Raw genomic sequence first — 14,285 nt, 5'->3', positions numbered from 1 at the left:
TCTGAAGTATATTGGGCTCTAGAATTTCAATGAATGAATTTTAGGGAGGACACAATTCAAGAAAAACAGTGGAAAGAACTGGAGTCTTTGATGGATGAAGGTTGTTTCCCAAGGATGATCCTGAACCACTCTTCCTTCTCAGTTGCCTTTGGGGCTCATTTACCCCGCAAGGGGAGAAGTTTCGAGGAAGGCGCCCATGTTCTGTAGGCCTCAAAGCCCTACACTCTGCCTCTGGATATAACCTCTGCTGTAAGATCTACATGAATAATCTGGTAACAGAGAATAATTAATCTCTGGAAGTCTTCATCTTCTGCTCAAGTGTCTGGAATCAGTATGAGATTGCAGCTGTGTTTGAGAAGCCTTCCCCCAAACACAGTCCTTACCCACTGAAAGGTGGCATCTACAACCTTTGCGTTATAATCCCAACTTTGGAGGAAATCATTAAATTTGTATTATTTCAGGCATTATACTGCCTTCTTGTCTATGTGACGCTTTCGTCTCTGTGAAACTGAAACACACACATGTCAGGATGGAGGGTGAAGCCCTCTCTGGTCTCCTCAGTATCATCACCACACATTGGCTTTTTCCCTTGTATTAAGGCTTGCTTGGGAGAAAACTGGTATGAACTCTATTTAGGTTTATTTTATTATTTTCATTACATGTATGCTTGTGTGACTTTGTGGGCTTAACACACATGAATGCAGGTGCCCAAGAAAGCAAGAAAGGCAGGATCCTCCCAGTCTGGAGTTATAAGTCGTTGTGAACCACCTTACACGGGAACTGGAAACTGAACACTGAACTCAGATCCTCTACAAGAGCAATGTACCGCCTCAACCGCCCAGTCACCTCTCTAGACCCCCTAGCGTGGATTATTAACGGTTCCATCTGCCTGGAATTGTTCTAAGTGCTAATGTATTATTCATTTAACCTCCTTGCAACCCCTGTAACGTGAGTACAACGATAATCCCATTTTATTGATGGCGAGCGTGTGGCCCTGAGAAGCTCGGCAACTTTGCTGGATTGTGCGGGAAGTTCACGGCACACCCTTCTGTTAGGCGGTTGGTTGTTTGGGAACCATTTCCAGCTCTCCTATTAAGCGGGTCGAAGTGGTCCAGAGCCAGCTGTGTAGATTTTCTGTTCTTTGATTTCTTCCGTTCTGACTGGGGGCAGAATAGTAACATACACATAGAATTAATGCGTGTACCGCATTTAAAACAGTGCCCGGCGCTGAAGTCAACACACACAGCGAATGACCGAGAGCTTATTGTATGTATACTATGGAGCTAATCGAAGCCATGCTGCCTCCTGCGGCCGGTTAATTGGGTCTGGCTTCTAAAGGATGATATTGGCAGGTTTTCTTGCTGTTTTATGAAGGATGGGACTCGGCTGTCAGTTTCTATGGAAATAAGAAAGAGGAGGTCAGAGGTGTTTCTGATAGCAGTACAAAGGACCTTTATATGGTTTGGGAAAAGGATGGCAGTGGTCATGGCCTGGGAATCCAGGCTTCTGGAAGTCAACTTGATCTCTTCTCCTGCCTTTATAAAGAACAGTGAAAGTCACCAGGGTTGAAGGAAGAACCGTTTAGAAAATGTTTCAGAGACCTGGACCCTGAAAGGAAATTAAAAATTCTTAATCCTGCACCACACGAGAAATTTTTTTGTTCCGCGGGCCTGTGGAGCAACTCTTTAGCAAACGCGGTGTTTGCATGTGGAGTGGACTGCCCTCTAATTGCTGCAGCAGTCTACCACTAGGAAGAACAAAGGAAATATTTAGCACGTCATAAATTCTTCTGCAGCCCTGCGGAGTGGCTGGAGTTCAGATTACACGTTTATAACTAGCATTTGAGAGCAATTTCTACTTCACTTTGAGAAAGTTGTTGGAGAAGCTGCTGGGTACTTTCCCTCCTAAGCCTAGAGAAATACAGTGTTTAACAATCCTGTTTTGGGCAGAGACCCTGTGGAGCTTGGTGACCTATAACAAGGGGAACCATTCCCATCTAGAGTCAGTGTTGAATGGAAGGAGTTCAATTCTCGGGGTGTAGGAAAGACAGACACGGGAATGGTTCGGGAATGTTCGGAAGCTCTCAAGCCTCTCTGAGGACCGAGCCTGAGACAGTCAAGAGAATAGGCAGGACCTAAAAATAGACTCAGCTCTCATTGCCAAAGAGAATGGGCTAGAGAAAGGGAGTAAATATCTTGCCAAGGGTACAGCGGAACAGCCGCCCAGCACAGTTAGGAAAACAAAGCCACCTCAATCCAGTTCGGGCAACAAGAAACCACTGGAGATAAATCGGTGGAAGCTGGCCGGATCTGGAAGCCGCGTTCTGCGTGTCTGTGACCCGGTGGACCGGCGTAGCTTCAGTTCTACATATTTGGACGAACATGTTTTCTTAGCATATAGAAATGTGCTAGAGTGGCTGGCTAGTAGTTTGTAACTTGTGAGTTCTTTCTGGCTTTCCATCCTGTGGTTTGGCAGAGCCTTACAAGCTCTCTGTCATTCTACACACAGATGATTGACAAAATGTGGGAACACATTATCCCCCGAGATAGTAAGTTGATGTCTCAACCAGCCCATGGTGAAAGGGCTTTCCAGGGGAAGAGAAATGCTTGACTTCTTGAGTCTTGGTGTATAAATGCCTCCACTCCCCTAAATGAGAGAATTGACATTTTCACTGGCTTGACTAAATTCTTAATTGCTTATTGACTATATTGGGATTTTTTTTCAAACAAATTCGTATGCTCGTTTTATTTAATTATTATTTTAAAGTTTTCTAATATCAAATTTCTATAGACTCCTGTTATAGAATAAATCTTAATGGGTTTATAAACTAATACTCCACTGTCTTCTGTTTACTCAAAATTAAAGGTGAAGCTTTATTATTTAGAGTTCAGCTAGGGAGCTGAACATGGGGCTAATTTGTACCTCAAATTTGGGGTTTGCTACCTAAAGAGCCACTAAGCTAAGTGGGATAAGCATCGATTTCCTGTCACTGCTGTGGACAGGCAGAGTTCCTCTCTTACAGATGTCGTAACTTTTCTAACTATTGGTTGCTTGACAAATGTTTTCAGGCCTGGGGCTCATCCCATTGTAGAGAAGAATTAGAGCCTGAACTCACAGTGCGTGTTCTGAGCGGGAGCTGGTTGGCGAAGGGAAGGTTCTGCTTTTTCTCATTTTCTTTTTCTTTTTTTTTATCTTCAATGACAACAACAACAACAATAACCCAAAGGCAAATCTAAAAATTAAAAAGTGCTAGTTATTTCGTTGGTGAATTGTCTTCGCATACTGCAATCACACAATGAACTTGAAGAACGGATCCTACATTTATTTATTTATTGTGTGGCCTGGAACAAAGGAAGAGAACGGATGAACTGGGTGTGGTGACTCAGGCCTGCAACCCCAGCACTAAGGAAACTGAGGTAGGTGGGCAGGACTGAGTCCTGCCTCACCTCTATGGGAAGATCTTATGCTGGAAAGAAAAGGAGCAGGTGCTGCCAAGAGGACTCATCAGGTGACAGTGATGGCCCCAGCCTGATGACCTGAAATTCATCCTGGGATCCTCTGGGTGGAAGAGAGAATTTCCACAAATCCTCCTCCAACATCACAAGCTCACAGCGGCCCACACATACATATATTCTCTCTCTCTCTCTCTCTCTCTCTCTCTCTCAATTAATTAATGTAATAAAAGTTTAAAACAAGAAACAGAAAGAACAACCTAATAGGCTTGCATATTTTAAACATATTGTCAACATCTGATAAATTAAAAGGAGAAAGTATGAGATAATATAATTATATTACTTAGAAGCTTATCCAGAAATATAATGTTTATGAATTCTTTTGTCAATTAATTTTCAAAATAATTAAAATCTGGAGACAACTATAGTCTAGACTCCACCCAATGACTTATTTACTCTAACAACATTCACGTGGCTACCACTCCGTGCTTATATTGATGGGAGTGGGCTTTCGTTCCAAGATACTAACGTCAATCGAGAATGACCACATGTCTATGGAAAGTTTACTGAATAATTAATTAGTGACTATCTAACCATACATTTTTACTGACATTTTAGTAACTCAATGAAATTCAAGCATTTAAAAATAAGTGTGAGATTAAAAACAACTCTTTAATAAACATAATTCTAAGAGAGAATCTTTTCATTTGTCGTGAGGCTTACAAAATTGAAGGTCTCGTGTTTTAAGAAGATAAAACAAGAATTCTTTCTCTCGCTGTAGAATAAATAGACTATCTCACCCATGAATAATGATTAACGTTCTTTCCCTCAAAGAAAAGGCTCCTAGGAGTTCACACCTGCAGCATTCAGGAGTGTTGAGCCCCATTACCTTGAAAGAAACTTAAGAATCACCATTCACAGGTGAACTGTGCTTTAGTTGGATATAAGAAGTCGAGATAAACCCAGCCTGCTTTGTCCAATGCTGTTATTTTCCCAGCAGTCCCCACCCCACCAAGTCACTGCAAAAATACTTGAGCAGCTTTACGGTTGTCCAGAGGGGGGCTGTTGTAAATACCTTTTCTTCCCAGCTTAGTTCTGTGTTTTTCAGAGACTCAAAGGAAGTTCTAAAGGTCAGAAAACCAAGCTGCTGGGAAATGCAGATTCAAACTCCAGGAACAAGGCCGAGTTTTCACAGGTGAGCCCTTCTTATTGTCGTCCAGGTCTGAACAGGCCTTAGTCAAGACCTGCAGAATCCAGCCTTAAACATATACACTTAAAAATAATACAGTCGCAAGCTTTACGTTCAAGTGCAAGCCGGAGTATAAATTTGCAGTATGTAAAATATGACATATAAAATATAAAGTGTAGATGAAACCCCGAGTAAACTTCCCGGCTAGACCATGTGGATGATCTGAGTATTGTTTATGGTTTATTTACATGTTTTCTTGGCTTCCAGAGCAGTGTGCGTGCGTGCGTGCGTGAGTGTGTGTGTTCTGTGTAAGTTTTTAAAGGGGGACTCAACGGAGGCAGGTGGCTATGTGAGTTCAAGGTCTGCCTGGTTCACAAAGCTAACTCTAGGACAGCCAAGGCTACACAGAGAAACCCCATTTTTAAAAACAAACACAAAAATAACAACAAGCGTAGAACTGGAGAGAGGTGGCTCAGTGGACAGCAGCACAGGCTGCTCCTGCGGAAGACCTGAGTTTAGTTCCCAGCACCACATCCGGTGGCTCAGAACCGTCCTTCACTCCAGCTGCAGGGAATCAGACACCATCTTCTGGTTTCTGTGGAAACTGAGCTCGTGTTCAAACCCCACACAGACCCGCCCATGAAAAAAATAAATTCTTAAAAGAAAACAAAAGCATGGGTCGATTATTTAAAACTTTAGAAAGTCTAAAATCCGTCTATTACTAGAAAAGTTCTAAACTCTAGCCAAAAACGCTCGACTAGCCCACTTCCTAATAAAGGGAGTCCAGCAAGAATGCCCCCTCTAGACCTGAGCTGTATTCTCAGAGCTTTGGAACTCACAGTTTCCTACCAGAAGGTTGGATGTATACTCCTGGATTATAGAAGTTCTCATTCCCTGTCAGCTCCCCTTTACCGTGCAGTTGCTTTTCACAGGTCTCGCTCAGCTAAGCTGCTTCTGTGGCTGCTCTCATGGGTAGACGGGCCTCAATGGAGAGTCAAGTCATATGGGCAACCTTTCCATAAGTACCGTACCTTCAGGGAGGCATTATGGGAACAACCGTGCATGAAATGGTGGTGTTCTTATGTTCAAGAGGCCTGAAGCAGAGAGATACATATTAAACACAAAACAAAACATTCAAGGGCTATGATGAATATGCCAGTCGGGATACTAGAGAATACAGAAGAGGGTGACACGGTCCAGGCAGGAAGTGGAAGGCACTAGAAGGCAAGGCAGGTTGAGAAGAGAAAGAATTTATTCAGCTCTTAACACAGTCTTCTCAGGGCAGTCAAAGGTAAGGTTGGGAACAGGGGCAGGGTGGGTGGGTTTCTCTGTCTTATTGTTTTATCCCAAATTTATTTATGATAATCAGCTCTTCTGAAATGTAGCAATGGTGCCTAAATCACAGCAATCAAAAGCACATTAACTATTTGAGCACATATGTATTTACACCACACAGGAGCTATTCGATCTGATGTTTTTAGTCTAGCTGTGAATTCTTCATGCCTAACACAGCCTTGGGGTGTGTGTGTGTGTGTGTGTGTGTGTGTGTGTGTGTGTGTGTGTGTGTGCATGTGTAATATGTATATTATATTTTTACATAGAAAAGTTAGTGCTGCCCATATTCATATGGGTATGTGGTCATCCCTTAGGGAACAGGCAACTTACCGGTGACCACACCCCTAAAGAAAAGTAATACCCCCACCCACCTAGCATCCCCAGCAACCATCAACTGCCAATAGCTTCCTCAGCCTGGGATTGGCCCCCTAGAACTCCTTTCTCCTCTCTGCTGGAATTTTTAGCTGTATTGACCCTATGCAGGTTTTAATGCAGGCACCACAGCCACTGTGGGTTCATCTGCACTGGAACCATTTCATACCCAGAAGACAGGATTTAATATCACCTCTCCCCATCTCTCATTTTTAATTCTTGTCTCCCCACCTCTCCCAAGATTTCTTTAATCTTTATGGGGTGGTACCGTAAGACACGTGTCCCCTCTAAGGCTGAGCATTCTCTATTACTCATTTTCTCAGTGATCTAAGCAGTTCTGAGCCTCAGCATTAATCATGACCCTATTCAGTAAAGAAGCCGCCCTGGTTAAGATCGAGGGTAGCACAAATCTATGGGCACAGATATTTAGAAGTCAGTTTGACCACATGAGCATCACACAAGAAAAGATCAGTGGGTTCTCTCCTTGTGCCCGTGACTGTGTGTTTTAACTCTGTGTGCAGTACCAGGCATGAATTTCTTCAAGTGCAGTAGTCCTCAGCTCCAACTTAGAGAGCAGCTACATGTCTATAATCTGTCTTGTCAGTATTGGAGCAGTGGGCAGGGCTGTCTGTCAAGTGCAGGGTCCAGGGTTGGGAAAGATCAGTGAAGTCTTTTCTCCTTCATGGCACCTCCATGCACTATGAAAGCCAGCTAGCGTGTAGGGAGAGATTTTCCTAGGCATGAAATCGAGAGGGAGGTGTATTGGTAGAAAGCCAGGGGTACAGTGGGAATTAAAGAACCAAAATGGAAGCTGGATACAGTCAAGATACATTGTATACATCTACGACATTTTCAAATGTGTACAAAACAAACCAATTTTGTCACTGCCAACAGGCATTTCCCAAACCCCTATGGATCTCCACCTCAGAAATAAGCCTGAGATTTTTACTCCAAACCAAATCTGGGAATATTTGACAAAACATATGAGGAAAAAATATAAACTGGACTTCAGTGTAATAAAAAATAACCATGTGAATACCCACGCCATGTGAATGTGCATACACACGAACACATGTGCATAGAGGAACCATATCAAAAAGCATAATTTGTCAGGAGTTAATGTTATTAGGCAGCGCCTAACCCAGCCTTGATCTTATGCAGATCTGTATTAGTTCGATTCAGAAAAACTAACCTCAGATGCTGAAAAGGAGTCTTTGATTGTTCAACACCCGAGGTCTGCATTTGGTTATGTCATTTTGTTTTGATGGCATCAGACGGATCACTTTAAATTACAAATCAATTGCATTCATGATTAGAACAAAGAGCAAGCACCAAAAGAAGTTCAAGCACTGTAGTTTAACCTTAAAGATCACGTTATCTCACACACCGTTCATTTATAAAGTGATAGTTTTGGTTCCTGACCAAAAAGGAAAGTAAGTTTTCTCGTGTAAACCATTTGAGATGTAAGTCCGTAGAGACTGAAATTGTTTGTGTTCTGCTAAAAGGATTTATTTTAGGGCAACACTCCTTCATTTGGAAACAAATGTGATCAAGTTAAAACAACAATAGGAAAGAAAATGTTTGAGTCTCCCCACGTGTATTTCCCTTTAGAAGGAAATCGTGTCAGTCAGCATGGAGCATCTCAGCCAAAGTAATAGCCAGCAAAGTTTGGGTGAGCGGCGCAGATACGTGTTCTGCTGGGTTCCCACTGAATAGCAAGTTTCTGTGTTTGTTAGTTGTACATTGCCAGCGTTTTCTTCCTTCCAAAAAAATCTTATAAAATTCATAGTTAAGGAGCAAGTCTCTGAAAACTTAAAAACAAAGAAAATGAATTTAAAACCAGTTGCATACGCTGTTTGATTGCAATATGTCAGTGCCCGTCTGATGTCTTCAGAGCAGCCTCAGACTTAAAAGATTCTGAAAGATGATTGATTGCTTCCAAACTGCGACATAGTTTTATTTGATTAACCACATATATTTTTGCCAATATGTCTGGCTACCTATTTAAAGTTAGTGCACTGCTGGCACGATTACAAAAACAGATTTTAAGAACTGGAATCAGATTTGGCAGGAAAGGATTTAGTTCCGTACTCATAGGTGATCTTAAAATTTCATTTGACATAAAAAGAAAAACCTTCCAGTAAAAAACAAAAGACTCCACTTTCATTGGAAAAAAAAGGGGGCTTCCTGGCTGCTAACCATGTTTATTTTTTGGATTTTTGCCTCATCACTGATTCTTCTGAGGAAAAAAAGTTTGAGTGACATTATTTAAAAATATGCACATATTTAATCAAAAATTTTATTTAGATGTAAAGGGAAATTGTACTTCTTTGAGGGAAAAGAACTTCTTTTCCAAAGTTCATTGTGGTAAAAGAATCTTTTGTCCTTCCTTTTGGCTTTTTAAGGCTTTAACGAGTTGTTTCTATATCTCAATGGCTTGGAAAGACAGATGTATTTTATGTATTCTTCCATGTAAATTTTTTTCATTTCCCTTATGAATTACTTTTCCATATTTTAAAATATAGTTGTGTTTGGGAGGGGGATAGCCCCAAATGTATGAACCGTTATTTGTTGGCTACTATGAACCCCTAGATAAAGCAGACATAAATCACAGCAAGTAATAAAATCTCAAAGTATAAACCATGGCTTTATTGAAAAAAATAAGAGGTCTATTAAAGTTGTATCTCATTTTCATTTCGCATGGACATTAATGTGCAGGTTTCATTTTGAAAGTCAACAGTTACCAAGCCTCGTTTTTATGCCAACTAGCACGAAGAGAGACCTGTTAAATCGGAGAAAGCAAAGATCCTAGAGAGTCAACGATAACTGTTTTTATACTCCACAACGGGTGGCACATTATATCTGACATACAAAGGGAAATGCCACGGCATGCCAGCCCTCCGAAACACATAATCTAAATAATAATAGTAATAATAATTACAACAGTAATAATAAGTACACCTACCAGGTCGCAAGTTCAACTCACCCAGGAGTGCTGCACTAATGAAAACATTTCTTGCATTAAACACTAAGAACCTTGCCTGATGTTTTTAACTCATAGACTGGGACACAAATCAAACTGCTCCTCGAATTCACCTCAAAACGGAAAACAAAAGTGACCCGACGGAGCTCATACAAAGCCGCTCAAGCTGTGTGGGTGACTGGCAGCTTGAGAACATGGCCTTCCCCATTACCTCTCTGGCGGGCATGGAGATGCCTCTTGCTTAGGGGTGCCTGGCTGAAATGAGACAGCTCCTTGATCTTTGCAATTATAAAGTAACATAAATTCTATTATTCGTGAGATACATATAAAAGCGATGTGAGAGCTCCCCCTATTGACTCACAGGAATGCATCATATACCCTGAAATATACCTCCAAATATTCATAATCGATATAAAATGTTAGGGACCTCAGCTTGGATTTACAGAAATATGTCTGGTGATAGTCATTACCATGGGCCACAGCCATGGCCTACCTGGGATGGACCCCAGAGTTTGGCTCTAAACCTGTTTGCTGGGCCTGACACCCAGCTATGGAAGAAACCAAGGACTTCTTAGTTGATCTCTAGCTTGCTGTGCTTAAAGCCTTGTGTAGGTCAAGTGACCGCCTACTAATTGCCAAGAACTAGAAAAAGCCCAACTTCTTGCTCTGTCTTACCACTGTTTCCAGTCTACCCATGTGTTTTGCAATGAAATACACACTGTTCTGCTGTTTTGAATTTTGACTTTGGAAGACATTCATGGTCAGTAAATCAAATAATTCATCTTTTGGCAAGATGTGTTTTCTGTAAATTAATCAAAGCTTGATCTTAGTAGGGCCTTTGTATTTTCTTACGTGCCTCAGATTCTTAAAGCTTTTATAGGATGGTTATTATCATTGTGGAAAAAAATGTCAACCTGCTTTTACTATTAAAGATTATTTAAAATCATGAAACATAAGTCTCTGAATCGCTGTTCGGTGGCGATATTAGTGACTACACAGCCAGGAGCTTCATCAATTGCATATTTCATTATTAGCTATTGCTTTGATCGGTGAGATGAACAAGGAGTTAGTTTTCGCCATGAACTCGAAGATAGGTGAGGATGCCCTTGTGTGTTGATTAATCCGCTAACCTTTAGAAGGTCAGGTTGAGGTTTCATAAATTTATTTTTATAGGGTTTTCTTTTGTACAGAAGACAAAACAAACGTGGACTTTGGGTGGCATCTCTAGGTTTGCCATTGCCTGTTAGGTTCTTCTGAACTCTGTCTGCCAGCTGCAGTCCAGTCTGAGTGCTTTCCCAATCTCCACCTCCAATGCCACACTTTACAGGACCCTGTTCCAATGTACCGAGGTGCTGTACAGGTTACCCAGTTACTTTCTTTCATCTTCTCTGCTCTGCCTCTATTGTAATTAACTATAGAAGTTCACGCAGAGACAGACATCACGTGAAACAATACAAATAAAGGTATTCCTGAGGAGAAGCTCTCCCCTCTTAAATAATTTAGGGCTGGAGTCATTTAAGATCACCATCTCCTTACGACGCTTTCCATAGTTGTGTGCAATGAAACTGTGAAGACAGCGGGCACAAGAGTTGGATCATCAAAACCCGTGGCTTTCTTTTTCTCTAGAATTGACCCTGCATTTCAGATGCTTCATTTGTATGCTGACTGCTTCCTTACTACCACATAACATAAAAGAAATCTTCTTAATGGCTTAATTCAGGAAATGTATATTATATTTTATCAAATTCGAGCATCATACTATTAAATTCTATGATGGTCTCTTTGTGCAAAGGGTGTGGTTCAGCAGGAGAGCACCCTTTTAGAGTGTATAGGCTCTATTAGGAATTAAAGCACTACATATTAATTCTAATGGTTGACTCTTTTTCCTGTGAAAAATTAAATAATAATGATAAGATCATTTTTACTAACTCTTCCATAGACACATAAAAATCTTAAAGGTATAGAATGTTTTTCAAACTTAATGAATATATAATACAAGTAATAAAATATGTCTCTGGCTTCTATGGATCTAAGGGAGACACTGCTAATCTGACATTTATTTAACTGTTTTGTCTGTATTTATTCCGAAAAAAATTGTTTCAGTTATTGAAATTTTTGCACTTTAGTAAACAAACCATTGTTTACAACACCAGAGTTCCTAGAACTCTTGTAATTTAGAAACAAACGGTGAAATGTGTGGTATTAAGATAAGGCAATGGGATTTTCAGATTTGGAGTAAAGAACCGCTACGTATTTGCACTCCCCAGCATTGATATGTGCTACAATAGATACAAATAAATGGTCCCTTTCATAATTAAAAAGGTGGAGATTGGCAACAGTGGGAAGCAGGAGCAAGAGGATGCAACAATGGAGAGTTAAAGAGACAAAGCGATGGGGAATACAGTAGTTCATCACCTGGAGGCTTAGGTTTTTCAGAACCTACTTTAATTATGGTTCTTTGCTTCAACTTCCCTTCCAGCCCACCACCCACCAGAGGTAGGGGAAAGAAAGGTTAATAGGAAACAGCGTTGTGGTCCTGTTTAGAAATAATTCTTTGGGGTGATTCCAATCTTCCTTATCAGCAGTCCAGTCCCCTAGCAAAACACCAAACATGAATCAGCAGCAGTGGCTTGATCCAGAAGAAACTGCAAGGCTCCGCCAACTGGCATGAGTCAGCAGAAGCAGCAAGGAAGCAGCAGGAACACTACCAGAGGTTTTTCATGCATTTCTACCTATGAAGTCGCAGCAAGCACAGATCAGGAAAAAGAAAAGCAAGGAGAACCAATGCAAAAGTGCAGTCCACTGTCTGTTGGGTTATACTTGTACTCTTTCCAAACAGATGCATGATGCCTCTCAAGCGTCCACTCCAGCAAAGCATCACGTGCCCTTTCACCAGGCAACTTCAAGAAAAATACCACATGTCTGTTGTCAACAAAAATCTTTTCGTGTGCCTCCTTCAGCAAAACATCCTCTCAGAAGAGAGCTTCCAAAAAAGCATCACATGACACAATGAAACCAGAAATTTTCACTTTACTTCCCAGCCATTATCCAGTCTCTAAGAGCTGCGGACACACCCAGACAGACAATGGCAATGGTCTTACAACTGTAGCTGTGGGATGAGGCAAGAGGTGTTAGTGAGAAGCTCTCAGGGAGTCAAGATGAAGAGAGCTGGACCACAGGCAAATAACAAGGGTGTGTCCGTGGTACCATTACTCCTCTAAGGAACCTGCGAAATGGGTCTGAGCAGCCACTGACTCCATCCTGGGCTCTGCAGTGAACCCAGAGCTTAGCTCTATACATTCCTCCTTATCAGAAGGTAGACATCAAGCAAATTCTGCAGTGACATTGACCTTCATCTCCTGAGTCAAGAACACTTGGGTAGTTCTATTCAACCAGTAAAGTAGGAACCAAATGAAGCAAAGTGGGTAATATATACAAAGCAGGCACTAAACTGTACCTATCCTTCTCAGCTTATAAAAACAAAACAAACAAAAAACAAAGACTAATAATGATAAGACACAAAGAGACCAACCAACTATAGCTTTGATCTATTTTTCAAAATGCATGTTCATTTATGATTAAATAAACATAGATGAACTAGAATCTAGAAGATACTTTTAACTAAATGAATGTACATAATTAGCAGTAAATTAAAGTATTATATAGATTAATAAAGCAACAAGAGTTGGTATTCTTGGCATTTTTAATATTAGTGCTACATGATTATCATTCAAATTAAATATTAAGAATTGTCTAATATACATACACATACATGTATATATGTGTGTATCGTCTATGTACGTGTCTATTTATAGTCATGTGTATAGTTCAAATCTAGAAATCCTAGATGGTCAACTGAATCGTCAGCAATGTTTCTTAGTGCATTGTCTTTTAAAAAGGAGAACGGGGTCTGGAGAGATGACTCAGAGGTTCAGAACCTTTGGCACTCTTTCTGAGTCCCCAAATGGAGGTCTCAGCGCATGCCAGGCAGCTGACAACCATCTGTAGCACTGGCTCAGAGGGATCCAGCTCCCTCTCTTACCTCTGCACACACCAGCACACACTCAGTAGATACACTGACACACATGTACACAGAAATAAAATAAAAATAAATGAATTAATGAGGAAAACTATCCTGTTTTTTCAGCATAGCTCCTTATCTGAGTACTTGGATATGAAGCTAGTCAGCGATTGAATTAGGTACTGAATACCTGGGCTGTGAGAGAAAGGCCTTACATTTAACTCCATGAAAAGGAAAATAAACATGAGATTACATTGTCTTCTTTCGAGTGTTAAAGTGTTTTTATGTTAGTGCTATTTGAGCTCCCATAGTTCCACAGGAAAAGTCATCTGTCAGGCAGTGACACAGCAAATCCATTCAAATGGCAGACAAACCTGTGACAGAAACGATCGCTTTCCTCATCCTTCACTTTTGAGCTATTGCCCTATCCTTGGTTTTAAACTTTGGGAAACACTTTGTGATGATCTTTTTTAATTACTTTCCTTTATTTAGAAATTATTTTATTATACTTATTTGGGAGCATGCATGTGGAGGTCAGAGGATAACCTTCAAGATTCTGCTTTTGCCTCCCAGAGAGGGAACTCACCGTCAGGCTTGGAGGACACGGCCGTTATGGGCGAGTGATCTTGATTAATTTACTTTCCTCCTACCTCTCCTCTTTTTGTTCTCCCTTTCTTGTAGCTAAAGGCAACAAGAGCACAGTTTATCAAAGAGCATAGTTAATCCGAATTCACTGTATAAAGTTGGAATACGAAATGATAATGCACATACTGCCTGATGATATGTTTACAGGAATTTTTAAGGTAAAGATGCAATAATCATGATTTATGCCAAAAATAATGAGCATATCCCCTCCTTGCCCCTCCCTGCCTGTGGCAGGCAGGAGAGCTGGCCCTAAGGCCAGCAGGAGAGTTGTCTCTGCCACTCACTGGT

This window comes from Rattus norvegicus, chromosome 1 (assembly GCF_036323735.1).
Source record: "Rattus norvegicus strain BN/NHsdMcwi chromosome 1, GRCr8, whole genome shotgun sequence".
NCBI lineage: Eukaryota > Metazoa > Chordata > Mammalia > Rodentia > Muridae > Rattus > Rattus norvegicus.
Note: the sequence above shows the minus strand (reverse complement) of the source record.